Source organism: Carcharodon carcharias, chromosome 26, assembly GCF_017639515.1.
Source record: "Carcharodon carcharias isolate sCarCar2 chromosome 26, sCarCar2.pri, whole genome shotgun sequence".
Lineage (NCBI taxonomy): Eukaryota > Metazoa > Chordata > Chondrichthyes > Lamniformes > Lamnidae > Carcharodon > Carcharodon carcharias.
In genome coordinates this window covers 22,791,240-22,808,640 of record NC_054492.1, presented here as the reverse complement: position 1 = coordinate 22,808,640, position 17,401 = coordinate 22,791,240, and the positions used below count along the sequence as shown (strand labels likewise).

The 17,401-nt window shown below is 40.8% G+C and overlaps 1 protein-coding gene across 13 annotated transcripts in view; it reads left to right on the top strand.

The window, feature by feature from the left end:
• The window catches only part of dennd4a (DENN/MADD domain containing 4A), a 163,976-nt gene that overhangs the window by 24,695 nt on the left and 121,880 nt on the right, over window positions 1-17,401 (top strand). The window contains exon 2 of one of the 13 annotated variants that reach the window (XM_041174931.1): window positions 9,426-9,519. The exons of 11 other annotated variants lie outside the window; for them this stretch is intronic. The gene's annotated coding sequence lies outside the window, so the exon portion shown is untranslated. Of the gene's footprint in view, window positions 1-9,422; window positions 9,520-17,401 lie in introns of all 13 variants that reach the window. One more of the 13 variants, XM_041174930.1, reaches the window with a different exon arrangement.

Here is a 17,401-nt window from a genome sequence, read left to right as displayed (position 1 = left end):
AAAAAGTTCTTCCTCATGTCCCCCCTACACCTTCTGCCACTTATCTTGAATCTATGTCCCCTGGTTCTAGAATTCTCCAGCAAGGAAAACAATTTTATCCTGTCCACTCTATCTATTCCCCTCATAATTTTGTACAATCAATCAAGTCATCTCTCAACCTTCTATGTTCTAAGGAGAATAACCCCAACCTATCCAATCTCTCCTCGTAGCTACACTTTTCTAACCCTGGCAACATTCTTGTAAACTTCCACTGCACTCTCTCCAGAGCTATTACGTCCTTCCTGTAATGTGGTGACCAGAGGTGCACACAATACTCCAGTTGTGACCTCACCAATGTTTTATACAATTCCAACATTATATCCTTACTTTTATATTCTATACCTCTGCCAATGAAGGAGAGCATTCCATATGCCTTCTTTACAACCTTGTCTACTTGAACTGCTGCCTTCAGGGACCTGTGTACTTGTACACCAAGATCTCTCACTTCATCTACCCCTCTTAGTATATTCCCATTTATTGTGTAATCCCTGTAACTGTTTGACTTCCCTAAATGTATGAACTCACATTTCTCTATGTTAAAATCCATTTGCCACTCTACCGCCCACTCCACCAACCCATCTATATGGTTTTGGAGATTATGGCTATCCTCTACACTATCCACTATTCGGCCATTCTCTGTGTCATCTGCAGATTTCCCAATCGTGACCCCCACGTTCACATCCAAATCGTTACTATATATCACAAACAGCAAGGGTCCCAACACCGAGCCTTGTGGAATACCACTTGAGTCAACTTTCCATTCGCAAGGGCATCCATCGACCATTACCCTTTGTTTCCTGTTACAAAGCCAACCTTTTATCCAGTTCGCCACATTACCCTGAATCCCATGGGCTTTTACTTTCCTGACCAATTAAAAGCCTAATGATGACTGTGAAACCATTGTCGATTGTCATGAAAACCCATCTGGTTCAGAAAGGAAAGGAATGCCCTCTAGGGAAGGAAATCTGCCGCTCTACCTGGCATGTGAATTCAGATCCGTAGCAATGTGGTTGATTCTCGAATGCTGTCTGAAATGGCTTAGCAAGCCACTCCTTTGTATCAAACCACTAAAAAGTATAAAAGGAATGAACCTGGACAGATCACCCGGCATTGACCTACGCACTGGAAATGACAACAGCAAACTCAGCCCTGTCGATCCTGCTAACATCTGGGAGCTAGTGCTGAAATTGGGAGAGCTGTCTCACAGAATTGGGAGAGCTGTCTCACAGACTAGTCAAGAAACAGCCTGACATAGTCATACTTACAAAATCAAAGCTTACAGATAATGCTCGGACACCACCATCGCCATCCCTGGATATATCTTGCCCCATCGGCTGGACAGAACCAGTAGAGGTGGCGGGACACCACCTCCCAGAAGTTGCCCTGGGAGTCCATACTCGACCTTGCCCTCACCAACCTGCCTGCTGCAGATGCATCTGTCCATGACAATATCGGTAGGAGTGACCACTGCACAATCCTTTTTGGAAATGAAGTCTTGTCTTCACATTGAGGATACCATCCATTGTGTTGTGTGACACTACCACCGTGCTAAATGGGATAGATTTCGAACAGATCTAGCAACACAGGACTGGGCAACCATGAGATGCTGTGGGCCATCAGCAGCAGAATTGTACTAAACCAGAATCTGTAACCCCATGGCCTGGCATATCCTCCACTCTACCATTGCTGCCAAGCCAAGGGATCAACCCTGGTTCAATGAAGAGTGCAAGAGGGCATTCCAGGAGCAGCACCAGGCATAACTAAAAGTGAGGTGTCAACCTGGTGAAACTACAACACAGGACTACTTGAGTGCCAAACAGTATAAGCAGCAAGCGTTAAACAGAGCTAAGTGATTCCACAACCAATAGGTCAGATCTAAGCTCTGCCATATCCAGCCATGAATGGTGATGGACAATTAAACAACTCACTGGGGGAGAAGATTCCACAAATATCCCTATGCTGAATGATGGAGGAGTGCAGCATATCAGTGCAAAAGATAAGGCTGAAGCATTTGCAATAATCTTCAGCCAGAAGTGCCAAGTGGACGATCCATCTCGGCCTTCTTTGGCGGTTCCCAACATCACAGATGCCAGTCTTCAGCCAATTCCATTCACTCTCCGCATGATATCAAGAAACTGCTGAAGGCACTGGTAGTGCAAAGCTATGGGCCCTGACGACATTCCGGCAATAGTACTGAAAACTTGTGGTCCAGAACTTGCCATGCCCCTAACCAAGCTATTCCAGTACAGCTACAACACTGGCATATACCCAACAAAGTGGAAAATTGTCCAGGTATATCCTGTAGACAAAAAGCAGGACAAATGCAACCTGGCCAGTTACCATCCCATCAGTCTACTCTCAATCATCAATAAAGTGCTGGAGAGGGTCATCAACAGTGCTGTCAAGTGGCACTTGCTTAGCAATAACCTGCTCAATGGAACTCCGTTTGTATTCTGCCAGGGTCACTCAGCTCCTGACCTCATTACAGCCTTGGTTCAAGCATGGACAAAAGGGGCAATTAGGGGTGGGCAATAAATGCTGGCCTAGCCAGCATCCCGTGAATGAATTTAAAAAAAGCTCAGACTGTACTTCTAGTTTTAAATATTAAGGTCTTGATCATAATGCATAGTAGTATGACAGTGTTTTCCTTGCTCCCACTTTGTTTAATTACTGCATTTGGCAATTGGCTGCTGCATTTCCTATATTGCAACAATGACTACAAATATTCCTTGTTTGGTCGTTCTGAACTTGAATATTACTGAAAAAGAGACTTTTTTAATCAAAGCTTTTCAACTTGCACTCATCAGGACAATTTAGAAGAATATCAATGTGAGGGAAACCAACAGATTTATACTGTATGAGAAGAGAGTGCTGATTGATTGGCAAGTGGACTCTGATTGGTAGAGACGTTGCCATAGAGTGTGCACCAGTTGATGGTAACTGACAGTTAACTGCCAAGTGCTGTCCAATCACTGAATTGCAGTAGACATTTTGTTTTGAGTTTTGCAAGTGCAGACTGGTTGAGTATGGCCTGTACTCTGCCAGTTATGAACAACTGAAAGGACATGCTGTTTGATTCAATCAGCCAAACATTGGAACGTATGGCCTATGTACCTGACATCACACCGGCACTGAAATTCATAGACAATATTGCTCAATTTGGAGGTAGGTAGAACTTCTTTCTGGATGGTCAGCAGCATCCTGTTAGTGGAAAATATTACTCACATGGCCACTACATAGTAGCAGCATGAAACGGCTTGCTTAACCTGTTCAAATTTTTTAGATGCTTTGCCTTTCCAGGGTAATTTCAGATAGACCAGGCAGTTTTCAGGTCTGAAAGTGGTGCCCTTTGGCCCATTTGCACAATGTGTGGAGAAGTCACTCAGAAGCCTGATTTAAGCACTTTAAATGTCTTTTTATTCCACTATTAATCATATTGGCGCAGCTTTCACAAAAGAGAGCAAAATAGCTTTAATTATATACAGGAAGATTATTTAAATTCCTTCTGTTGTTTTTAAACAATACTGCATTTGGAGATCAGGGAATTGGAAGCAGGATCCAAGCAAGAAATACATTATTAGAAACATTTGCTTGTGAATTTTTAACCACACCATTAATTTTTTAGCAGCTTGTTTCAATGTTTAAGTTTGCTTTGTGTCTGAACAATCACAATACTAATGTATAACAAGGTGTTGCTTGTTTTATTTTTGGAGTTGGGGAGGACATTCAGGATTGTTTTGGAAGGTGAACAGTAGAGTCCTTTTATAGTACCGACAGTCTTTCTATATTGCACTTTAATGAACAAATAGGGAAGTTGAACTGAAGACTTCAGAAAAACAATTTAATAATTTACCCCATGCAAAATCACAGAATCACAGTGCAGAAGAGACCCTTCGGCCCATCGAGTCTGCACCGACATGTGAGAAATACCTGACCTACCTACCTACTTATTACATAATTTCTCATGCATGTTAATTTAAAACCTAAACTGACCTCAACTGAGACTTGTGATCACAGCATTCTATAATTTCATTGAATAAGAGCCTGCTGTTTAAAAGAAAAATAAGTGTCTAGGCAGGTAAACTCAAGTGACTAATTTCAATTTAGCATGTAACAGATGCCAGAGTGCATCTGAACCTCCATAAACTGAGTTTGATGTCTGCAAAATGTGTGCTGTACTCATATTCCTTTTGCATTGCCTGCTACAGGAAATATGCTCTACCACGCTTCGAGGAACTTATGATTTGTCAGAATTCTGACAAATTTTTATTTCGGCTTTTAGGGCCCTTGTTTAAATTTGTCAATAATCTGGGCTTTTTAGATTGAAAGTTTACCTCCAGTGTCCCCAACCCTCCTGATGGTATGTAATCCTTAGGAAAACACATTGTTACAAAGTTTAGGGCCCCTGATTGGGCAGAGGTTTGATTGGCATTTGTGCTTTTCAGAGCTTGCTGACATATGATATATGATCACAAGGAACAACCCCTTGGCATATAGGATGAATGTTCTTATTGGTACCTGGAGCAACAAAGAGAGCATTGAAGCGTCAACTGGAAGCAGAGTGCTTGGGCTTTGCGTGATTCTGCAGCAGTGCTTAACAATGCATTGCACCATCACCCAAATATTTCTTTTGTGCACAGAGCTGGTTGATGGAGCCCTCCCTTGGTGTGATGAATCATATTGATTTGCTGTTTTGCCGTCCTAGGCCCAACCATCTTCAGCTGCTTCATCAATGACCTACCTCCCATCATAAGGTCAGAAGTGGGGATGTTCGCTGATGATTGCACAATGTTCAGCACCATTCGCGATGTCTCATACTGAAGCAGCCCATGTCCAAATGCAGCAAGACCTGGACAATATCCAGACTTGAGCTGGCAAGTGGCAAGTATCATTCGTGCCACCTAAGTGCCAGGCAATGACCATCTCCAACAAGAGAGAATCTAACCTTTTCCCCCTTGACATTCAGTGGCATTACCATTACTGAATACCCCATTATCAAAATTCTGGGGGTTACCATTGACCAGAAACTGAACCATATAAATACTGTGGCTACAAGAGCAGGTCAGAGACTAAGAATCTGCAACGAGTAACTCACCTCCTGATTTCCCAAAGCCTGTCCACCATCTACAAGGAGCAAGTTAGGAGTGTGATGGAATACTCTCCATTGCCTGTATGCGTGCAGCTCCAATAGCAAGAATCTTGACACCATCCAGGACAAAGCAGCCCACTTCACTGACAACCCATCCACAAACATTCACTCCCTCTACCACTGACGACAGTAGCAGCAGTGTGTACCGTCTACAAGATGCACTGAAGGAATTCGCCAAGGCTCCCTAGACAGCACCTTCCAAATCCAGGACTGCTACCACCTAGAAGGACAAGGGCAGCAGACACATGGGAACACCACCGCCTGCAAGTTCCCCTCCAAGCCACTCACCATCCTGACTTGGAAGTATATTGCAATTCCTTCAATGTCACTGAGTCAAAATCCTGGAACTGCCCCCTGCTCTGTGGGTGTACCTACACAAGATGGACTGCAACAGCTCAAGAAGGCAGCTCACCACCACCTTCTCGAGGGCAGTTCAGATGGGCAATAAGTGCTGGCCTAGCCAGCGATGCCCACGTTCCATGAATGAATAAAAAAAAGTTAATCTGAGCTGACTCTTTCTGTCCCTGAAGGGTGAGATTTTGATTTTAACAGTGAGGCCTGTTTGAATATTGTACCCACAATGTTTATACAATTGGATTGTGACTCTATTTCACACTCTTAATTAATATAATTGTTTGCATCAGCAGTTAAACCCATTTTGGTAGCCTGAGGAAGTTGTGAAACATCCTGCTGTACGGTAGCTCTGACCAGATAGGGATGATGTATGCGGAATAGTCGATGAAGGAGGAAAAACGCAGCAAGAGACTGGTTTGCAAAAACAGGAAATAGGATGGCACAAGATGAAGAATTGTAACAGTTCAGAAACTGCCCTGAGCATTACTGTCAGCTGTTTGGGTAAAGGTTGGGACTTAAACCTTGTAAATTGTTCGGTATACCTATCCAAGTATTAGGTGCATTCGTTTTGAAAAGAAAAGTTGACACCATTGACTATTTTGAGCAGCAAAATAAAATAAAAACATGGTTAAAGGTGCACCATGCTATAACAATGGCCAAGGTAAGCAAATTCAGCACTGAGCATTAATCACATTTGGGATCTTCCCCATCTATATGGCTCAACTACCCAATGGTTCACTTTGTTCAGCCACTGGGAAAACCCAGCTCCACATGAATGTTAATGTGTTTTGAGTGGGCATATTATGTGCTTTGGCAGCATCGGCGGAGAAGAAAAGAGTTGACGTTTCGAGTCCTCATGACCCTTCGACAGTTCTGTCGAAGGGTCATGAGGACTCGAAACGTCAACTCTTTTCTCTGCCGATGCTGCCAGACCTGCTGAGTTTTTCCAGGTAATTCTGTTTTTGTTTTTGTTTTGGATTTCCAGCATCCGCAGTTTTTTTGTTTTTTTATATATTATGTGCTTTGATGGTCATGTGCATTTGTAAGAATTATAATCGTTTATATCATTTGCAAAAACATAAACATAGTATCCATAAACCTAACACACTTCAATGTAAGTTGAAAATGTTACATTTTTTGTTGGAGATGGTGATGGCATAATGGTAATGTTACTGGTAATGTAACCCAGAGCCCCAAGTTTCAAATCCCACCACAGCAGCTGGTGCAGTTTAAATTCAGTTAATACGTCTGGAATTAAAAAGTAATGATGAAACCATTGTTAGAGATGGGCAACAAAAATGCTGGCCATGTCCCATGAAAAGAATAAATTAAAAAACTCATGGACAGCTATGGAAGATTTGATGATATCAAGTGTTTTTTTAAATATAAAATGATGTACTGTATAGAAAAGAAGTGGCACCAAGCTGTGCTGCTGCAGAGTAAGCAGGATAATTTCTTTTCTTGTGTCTTTGGGGGCATGACACTGATCTTGGACTCTTCCCACAGAAAAAGCAGGAAGTAGTTGAAGCAAATTGCCTCTGAAATGTGCTCTCCCTTATGCCGACCTTAAAGCAAATTTGGCCAGGAGTGGAGAGTTTGCTTCTCTTTATGGCTTATGTGGGGAGAGCAAAAGAGGACAAGATATTGCTTGGAGTTTTGGAAATTAAATTTTAAAGAGACAGAAATACATACTAAAAAAACACCTATAAGTGACATCAGTGGCAGTCTATCAAAGTATTCATGGTCTGAATGGCCCCCTTCTGTGACATAGTTTTTCTCTGAAAAAACTATCTGTTCTTCTAAGTTCCACTTTAAATAAGGGGAGAAAAGTAATTTTGCACGTTATTTAGATTTTAAGCAGGTAGAGATGGCACCTATACAAAAGCAGTACCCTGGTGCTCACATCTACAAACTGACAGCTCAGCTAACATTTTCCACTTGTGTGGTTCCTTGCCTCTGGCCTACTGCTGCACAAAAAACAGAACTAGTGCACATCATTTAAAAATAAGGGATCTCCCATTCAATACTGAGACGAGGAGAATTTTTTTCCCTGAGGGTCGTTAGTCTTTGGAACTCTGTTCCTCAGAATGTGGTGGAAGCAGAGCCTTTGAATATTCTTAAGGTATGGGAAGAAAGATTCTTACTAACAAGGGAGCCAAAAAATATCGGGAGTTGGCAGAATGTGGAATTGAAGTCACAATCAGATCAGCCGTGACTGGATTGAATGGCAGAGCAGGCTCAAGGGACTGAATGGCCTACTCCTCCTGATTCATATGTTTGCATGAAAACCTTAAAAAAAAGGTAGCCATCTACACTGTTGGCAGCAAGATGTATTTGTGTGTTTCTATAGAAGATGAGCAAAACTTTCCCCATTTTCCTTTTGGCAATAACTGTGGCCAATGCAATTTTTATTTTATCTTCCATTACCATGTCTACTTTTCTGATGGAAGGGGTGGGTCAGTGTTGCACTGGGATTTGACAACTCCAGTTGTGTAGCAACTAATTGGAGGATATGTGACCACAAACAACTTGGACTTTTAGACTCACTTTTAAATCTTCCTGCTAATAATGGTCTGGGATCAAGATGTATGGAATTACAGACATAAATTAAGGTTCTTGCTCTTCATTGCAGCACCAACCATTAAGTTGCAGCATCCAGTAGTAACTCAGCAATAATGTAAAATAAGTTTCCATATAACAGGCTGAAGGATCCTGTTGACAGTTATCAGTCCTTGCCTGTTCCTGTATTTCCTCAAATCTCCAGTTTAAAAATGGCAGCAAACAGTTGGATAGTTATGTTCTGTCATATTGTTTTAAAGCTGGGTTTTAACACATCCTTTTTGTTTGGATAGATTGCATTCCAGTGTTCATCGAAAACTGAGATCTAGATGTTTGACATGCAAGCAGGAATTCTTTTAAACTGAAATAGCTAAATATTGATTAATTTTTGAGACTATAATGAAGAACCAGTAACTCTAGATTCATTGTACCTAACTTGGCCTCAATGCTTTTGCTGGCAATTTTAAGTTGGCAACTATGCTATTGACTTGCAGAAAAAAGCACCCTGTTTCATACTATCTGCATGCGAATGTTATTTCTTCAATGTTGACCACGCCAGTACAATTGGAAGTTATGGTTTTCAAAACTTGCTAAGTTTTCTCAGTTTGATTTGCTATACAGTACATGTTCATTAGAAAGATGTAGTTTGCCACAGTGGTGGCTAAGTGAGCAGATGCACTGACCTTGTGTGATAACATGCTATATAGACAAAGTCTCTAGACTTGAGCTCCCCTGGTCTGTTGCTGAGTTAGATGACTGGACTACATTTGCTATCAGTGGTTTGGGTTAGGGAGGGGAGAAATCAGCATGGGTGGTTACTATCTTGTTACCCTAACTGGGAAATAGAGCTCTGGATAAGGACAGGAATTGGCAGCATTGTGATGCATCTCCAGGTCGAATGGTTTGCAGACATTCACTTTCTAAGTTTTCTGTTCCATTTTGGAGCCATTAGCATGTCATATACTTTTAAAATCTGTTTTGCCACCATGTACATCTCCAAGAAAACAAGCTTTGCTGTAGTGCAGTACTATGCTGTTTACACAGATGGCATATGATCTTCTCAATCATTTTACACTTTCAAGTTTGCAGATTTTAGGGAAGCATCAACACTAGCTTAAGTGAGTAAACAACTTGTTCCCTGTTCTTGTTCCAATTGCACTCTGCCACTTTGTTCACTCCCCTTTTTAGCCTTTTACCTGCCACATCAGCTTATTTAGCTTCTCTTTTTTTTACTTCACTTTTATATATTATATATTTTTGTCTATTTGTGTCACTCAAAGTACAACTTGTGACTGCCTTTTTTTTAACCTCTGATCTTCAGCAGACTTGCTTCATGTGCTTCTGTGACTATTCATCTTCCCAACTTCAGGACATTTACCAAACTGAGGGATTGGGTGTTGATTCCTCAGTGAAAGGAGGTAAGAGAGCAATTTTAGGAAGCAAGGACATTGTAGCAATTGAAGGGGCCCTGTTAAAGGTGAACATTTGGCCCATCGTGCCTGTCCCTTAGTAGAGTATCCAATTAATTCCCCTCCCCTGCTTTTTCCTCATTTGTAATTTTTCTTATTTCAAGTATTTATCCAATTCTATTCTAAATGTTACTATTGAATCTGCTTCCACCGCCCTTTCACACATTCCAGAACATCATAACCTGTTGTGTTTTTTTAAAAAAAAATTCCCCTGTCACCTCTGCTTCTTTTGGCAAACAACCAAAATCTGTGTTCTCTGGGTACTAATCCTCCTGCCACTGGAAACATTTCTCTGTTCCAAGACATCATGTTCAAAATCCAAGATACGAAGTAAGCTCTCTCATCACACAAGATTCTTAGTGGGTAACTTAAATAGCCAAAAAGTCTGACCTCCAATTCTCATTGCAAATTTTCAGTTTTTTGCTCCTTGCACTCACACAGCTACATTCAATGTAAGCGTCAGAAATAGTATCGCACTTTGCTCCTGTGCATACTGGTGGCGAATCATTGCTGAACTATTTTATGTGCGGGTCCTAGGTCTATGTTCAACAGGAAGGTAATTGCTGAGTGAACCATCAAGTAGCATTTTATGTACAAATGGTTTCTGTCTTTGAGTTCATTCAACCATTTGAGGTAAAGATGTTTATCAAAAACATGACTATTTAGTCAACTGCCAAAATGTCCAGCTGATGAAAGAAATGATATTGTTGTAATGAAACAGATATGCAAATATGTCAATAATCCATGACAGCTAGAACAGGTCTGAGATGCATGTGTTAACATAAAAAGAATATCCTATTTTGATCCAGGTTACAAATGGCTGAATCATTTTGGTGGCTATTTGATGTGGTGATTCATGTCATTGTCTGACTCTCTTCCGTTATTCTCACCCTTCCTATTAGAAGTGATTTTCTGGATCTCTGCAACTGGAGAGTTATTACTTCACTTTTGGGGCTTGAACTCATTCAGTATATAACAATTTTGTGACAGAGAAACTTTTATAACGGATGGGCGGGCTTTTATGGGAGAACATAATGTACTGGCTAGATTTTTATTTAGTTACAACATGGTAAAATTTAATTAGCTCATTGTAACAGGCTGTCCTCATGCTGTATGGACAGAATCTTTTGGGTCTTTGCAGTGCCAAGAAAATGTACAGATGTTGTGAAACAGTGACCTGAAATGTTATGCGTTCAGTCATATGATGGAAGTACATTCAAAGTTTCAAAGTGGGCGTAGAGTTGTACTGATGTTCTTTGATTTGATGGCTGCCTGACTGATGACAACATCCCTAAATGGAAACATCACAGAAAAAAATAGACCATTGTGTCGTTAAAGTTTGAGTCAAAGAATGAAGACAACATCAAAAGGATTTCAATATAGATACAATGTGATAGGAAGATATTGCAAGAAAAGACTAATGCAATAAATAGAACAACAGGTTAAAAATGTAGGAAAATCTGAATATTGGCTGTTAGTGGAAGGTACAATGATATTTGTCTATTGACTTAACTATAATTGGCCTGGCAATGGCTCATTTTAAAAATTCTCATCTTTCTGTTCACATTTTCCCACTCCCTATCTCTCTAATCTCCACAAGCCCAACAATCCTCTAAGGTCTCTGCATTCCTCCAATTTGGGCCTTGTGTGCTTCCCCGATTTTAATTGTTCCACCGTTGGTGCCCGTGCCTTCAACTGTCTAGACCCTAAATTCTGGAATTCCCTCCCTGAACCTTGCTGCCTCACTTTTCTCCTTTTAAGATGTTTCTTAAAACCTACCTCTTTGACCTTTGGTCACCTATCCTAATAACTCCTTAGGGGGGCATGGTGTCAAGTTTTAATATGATAATGCTCCTGTGAAGCGCCTTGGGTTGGAGCATTTTACTATGTTGAAGGAGGTATTTGCATGCAAATTTTGTTCTTGTCTTTAGTACTAACAGTAGATTGGTTTTCATACAGGCAGCCCTTAAGACAAAGTTTCACTATAACTTTGATGACTTGCAAAAGAAGCATTTGGAATATTCCATAAAGTAATGGAATCAGTGCCGACATAAAGACTGAACAGCCATGGCAATGTTTTGCTAGAATGACAACTCAATCCTTTTTTATTTACTTCCCAAAAGTAAAATTAGCTTGAGGGCCACATAAAACAAAATAAATCATGAGTTCAGAAGAGCCCCCTTCGCTAACAGATTGCTGTGAAACGAAGCTGGCATAACTAGCCATCTGTTATGGATGGGCAGACAGGACTACATATTTGGCAGACTGCAAGTAGAAGGGGAGGTCAGCCAAGAGTCTTGCAGCAAGATTGAGCTTTAAACACTCAAATAACCTTGGATAAGCTTTGAAACACATCTGGTGAAGGGAGGTTTCTTGTGTCTCCCTCTTATATTTGACGCAAGCTGGTCTAGCACTCAGAGGACCAAATGTAAACCTACATAAAATTTCTTACAGGGTTATTTATTCCCCTTTTGTGTCAAGATTAATTTATACATAACCAGCCAATCGTTCTCAAAACTAATTTAAAGGGCATTTCAGCACGTGATATGTTCATGTGCAATAGTAATATTTTCTGCTGAGATCTTATAATTCTAACATAAACAAATAAAAAAGGCTGAGGTTTCAGCCCACCCAGCTTGGTTCTTCCAGCAAACTGCACAAACACAGATTCTACCAACTCCAGCCAAACTTGTATTTAATAGTTCATGAACCTTACACATTTTTGTTTTAAAATGCCATACCCAGTGTCAAGGCCACTTTTGACCATCTTTGTGTTTTAAGTATTGTTGTCTTGCCTATTCTGCATTCAATCATAACCTATTTAAGCAGAATGGGAAACTAAGTCAACATGTAGTACCATCCCTGTGAAGCTTCAATTGTCATTTCAAGTTACGTTTCACATTTCCATCAGGTACCTGTCTAAACTATCTGAAATGAAGGATGGGATAGCGGTATTGTCACTGGACTGGTATTCCAGAGACCCACGGAATAGAATTGAGACCGAGCACGGCACTTGAATTCAATAAAAATCTGGAATTAAAAGTCTGATGACGATGACTGTGAAACAATTGTTGTAAAAATTGTTGTAAAAAAACTCAAGTTCTGTCAAAGGGTCATGAGGACTCAAAACGTCAACTCTTTTCTTCTCCGCCGATGCTGCCAGACCTGCTGAGTTTTTCCAGGTAATTCTGTTTTTGTGTTGTAAAAACTCACCTGGTTCACTAATGTCCTTTAGGGAAGGAAATCTGCCGCCCTTACCTGGTCTTACCACAAAAATGCATTTGACTCGTAAATGACCTCTGAACATGGGCAATTAGGAATGGGCAATAAATACTGGCCCAGCCAGTGATGCCCACATCCCATGAACGAATAAAAAAAATTGAGAGCCAGTTCTATTTGTGTGTGGACCTATTATCATCTAAAGTCACATGGATGGAAAATAAAGCAGGGTATTCACTCTATATAACTCTATAAAATAACATATAAATATTTAAAATAGATTGACAATAACACTGTTGTGGGATATTTGAGTCCTCTAGTATTTTTCCTGTGTTTAATGGGTTTGTATGCAAATATGTTTTACATGTTTTTCCTTTAGTATTTTTTCAATATTGAATTCAGGGATATCAGCCTGTGAAATGGGACACTTGTTTGCCCAGTGTCAAGACCGAATGTTTCTCTCTACAGATGCTGTTAGACCTGCTGAGTTTTTCCAGCATTTTCTGTTTTTGTTTCAGATTTCCAGCATCTGCAGTATTTTGATTTTATCTGAATGTTTTGAAGTCAGATACACAGTAAAACTCCCTAATCGATGATATGTATCATTTTCTGTGCCAGTATGACATTCCTTTTGCCATTCTAACAGACTGATTAAGCCAGGCTACAACTGAGTGTTCGTTGGTGCTGAATTATGGGCTTTTTGTATGGGGACTAAAACTAGATGAGGCTACCCCAAATTTGTTTCAGTTCGGGTCCTGGGCAGCAGATAGATAGGAACACCACCACCTGGAAGTTCCCCTCCAAGTCATTCACCATCCTGACTTGGAAATGTATCACCGTTCCATCACTGTCGCTGGGCCAAAATCCTGGAACTCCCTCCCTAACAGCACTGTGTGTCCCCCTACACCACATGGACTGCAGTAGTTCAAAAAGGCAGCTCGCCACCACCTTCTCAAGGGCAACTAGGGATGGGCAATAAATGCTGGCTCAGCCAGCGAAGCTCACATCCCGTGGATGAATAAAAAAAGCACTGCGGATGTTGAAATATAAACAAAATGCTGAAAAACTCAACAGGTTAGGTGCCATTTGTGGAAATATAGTTTGATGGTGCTTTCCATTAACTGTTTCTGAGATGGCGTTGCCATGGGTGCATCAACACAGCCAATGATAAACTAGCTAATTACACCAATAATTACTGAGCTGTAATCAGTGAGCTCTAGTGGGAGAGACTGATGGGGGCCATTCATCCCTTACAGGGAGTGACTTTCATTGGGGAGGAGGAAATAGTCACCTCAGATCTTGTTTTGTGCACTTTCCAAGAACCAGCTCATGATTTGTCTGGCCATTTGACTGGGCAATGCTTTATAGATCCAGGGAGTTAGCACTTAGGAAATACCCACTTTAAAGAAAATGGGAGAATTAACTACTGTTTAATCTTACACTTCAAAACTGCTTGTCCCCACAATATTGCTAGCAGATCATTAATTACAGAAGAAATAATTTGTTATCATAAAGAGGGATAAATCCACTGAAATTGTTTTGAAATTTTGGCCTGTATCCTTTTACTCTGCTGCAAAATCACAGAATTGTTACATTAAGTTTGGAAGGTGCTGTCAAAGGAGCCTTGGTGAGCTGCTACATTGCATCCTGTAGATGGTAGATGCTTATGTCACTGTGTGTCAGTGGTGGAGGGATTGAATGTTTAAGGAGTTGGATGGGTGACAATCACACAGGCTGGATTGTGTTGAGCTTCTTGAGTGTTGTTAGAGCCGCACTCATCCAAGCAAGTGGAGTGTATTCAATCACACTCCTGGCTTGTGTCTTGTCGTTGGTGGACAGGCTTTGGGGAGTCAGGAGGTGAGTTGCTCGCCACAGAACTCCCAGCTTCTGACCTGTTCTTGTAGCCAGAGTATTTATATGGCTGGTCCAGTGCAGTTTCTGGTCAATGGTAACCCCAAGGATGTTGATAGTGTAATTAGATATAATTAGTGACCTTTTTATGTAACTATTTTCTGGAACATTTTGTAACAGGTTTATTATGGGGATGGCTATAAACACCATTACAAGCGACTGTCTTGCACCTGTTTAATGTACACCAAGGGCAGTGTATCCTTCACCTCAGTTGAACATTCTTGTAGTGCCATTGGCTTTAATAAAGTAGAACAACACTTTCATTCAGATTGTGTAGTTTTATGTAGTCAGCAATTTGCCTGACTCTTAACAAAAAAATGAAAAGAACGTTTAATAGTCTGTGTGCACACAATCCTGAACCTCAGATTATTTGTTTGCTTTGTAACTTGCTACCATTGAATTAAGTCTGTAGTTAATGTAGAAGTATTTTTCTGGGAACTCTGTGAAGTGATTGTGTTGTAATTCTAGTGTTCTTGGTACATTCCAATCCACCCATGTGCCATAGGTAGAAATGCTTACTCTGACATTTGAACCGATGGGGGAATTGGTGACCTTAATGTAATGCCAGAAAAATGGTGGTGTGATGATCTTCTGCTTTAGCTGCAGCCACTCAAAAGTGCATTTTGCATGATGTACAACACTAATTACAAATCTGACAATTAATTAAACATGGAATATACAATAAAGTGCTTTTGTTTATTCAATATTTCCTGTCTCATTTATTAATACTGTTACTGGCAGTTCTGCTCAGAACTTTCCTTTCTTGTTCCTTTAAAGCTACAAATCTGCTTTCCTGATTCATCTCATTTATATTGAAATGGCAACTACAGGCACTCTTTCATGCTCAACTTATTTTCCCAAGTCTCCAAAACTGTGGACCTCCCTTACTTTGTACGAGGGGAAAAAATACTACGTCTTTTTAAAACCCAAGCTTGGTGTTACCTAATCACAGTGACTTCAGATATACCTCATATTTTGTCATTCATTTCAAGCTTGCTGATATCCTGCACTGTAACCTTAGGATCTTCACTCGGATTTCTCAATAAAAAAAAATTAAACAACATTTCTTCAAATTGGACTACTGGAAGAGTTAACACATTTAAAAATGGCTAGATCACATGAAAAGCATTACAGGTAAGTGATTTTGGTGTTATCATGGTGGTTGGAACATAAAGCAATCAGCATTCAAAAGAACCCAACAGCTGCTGCCTATAGAAGTGTAAGCTGCCAAAAGGTGCATTAGGAATGTATTATAAAATATCCTTTGCAAATACAGCCTAAAAGTGTAAGTTACATATTCATTTTAGTGATTTCAAAACTGTCAAAAATGTAATGACAAAGCCACAACAAGGCTTGCATTGCAAGCAGAGAGCATGGCTTTTAGTGTGATTGAGGCAGCTCCTTTTCTGCACACCATTCCCTTGCTTGCTTGGTGCATCCCTTTCTCACACACCCAGCTTGTGATCTTATTGTTTGTCATCAGTATTGGGCTTCAGAGATGGGAACGCCCCACTTGTGGATTTTGTTATCAAATTATTTTTGGAACACAAATTGAATCCAGTTGTTTTTTAAAAAATTGTTAGTATTAATTACATCATGCTGTATGAATTTGCAATCTTGTCTTGATTTTGTTTAGTAGAATGACAGTTGTTTCAGATAACTGGAGGACCAATTATAAATAAATCAATCAAGGAGTTCTCCCAGTGGCAGAGCGAGTGGATGTCAGAGTCACAGGTTCCATGCCTAATGCTACGGCTGCGGGGATGAAAGGCTATAATTGCTTCCAGAAACAATCCTGTGGAGGGGTTTCTTGTCTACTTGATAGTCCAACTGGCTTCAGGCCTCTTTTTATTTAGGACTTCAATGCAGACAACCAAGGATGACTCCATGTTAAGGTGCCCATGCATTTTCCTACCTGTCTCAGCAGCACCCACCTCTTCCAGTGTGCCTGCCACCTAACATCGCTGCAGGCTGATTAATTTGGCCTCCAGTGTTGGAACCTGCCTGCCATCCTCATAGGTCAGTGATTGGGAACCACATCCTGGGAGGTTATGGAAGCTGCCGGACAGGAAAATGGAGTTGAGGCCACAATCACATCAGCGATGATTCTATTGAATGGTGAAGCAGACTCGAGGGGCCTAATGACCTACTCCTGCTCATGCTCCCTAATTATTGTGTTCAAAGCCCACCTCCCACCCTTTCTCACCCTTTTCTCCCGTTGTTTAACTTTATTTCATTTCCAGTTCTCTAACCTCCCTCCTGTCCTCTTCCCAATCTCCTTCATGCCCTCTCTGCACCAGGTGTTGATGTCATGCTGCCTCAGCTAAGGAGGGGAAAAAAATCAGCCCAGATTAACCCTTCTCCAACTAAATTAGTATCAGGTGACCTTGTGAGATGGGCCTGTGTGTGAATGTCATCGGAACATAAATAGGTCATTTCACTCATTGAGTGTGCTCCATTTTGTAGCATGTAGCTCATTTGGCAACTTGATTGAAACATATAAGATCCTGAGGGGTCTTGACAGGGTGGATGTGGAGAGGATGTTTCCTCGTGGGGGAGAATATAAAACTAGGGGTCACTGTTTAAAAGTAAGGGGTTGCCCATTTAAAATGGGGATGAGGCAAATTTTTTTCTGAGGGTTGTGAGTCTTTGGAACTCTCTTCCTGAAAAGGCTGTGGAAACAGAGCCTTTGAATATTTTT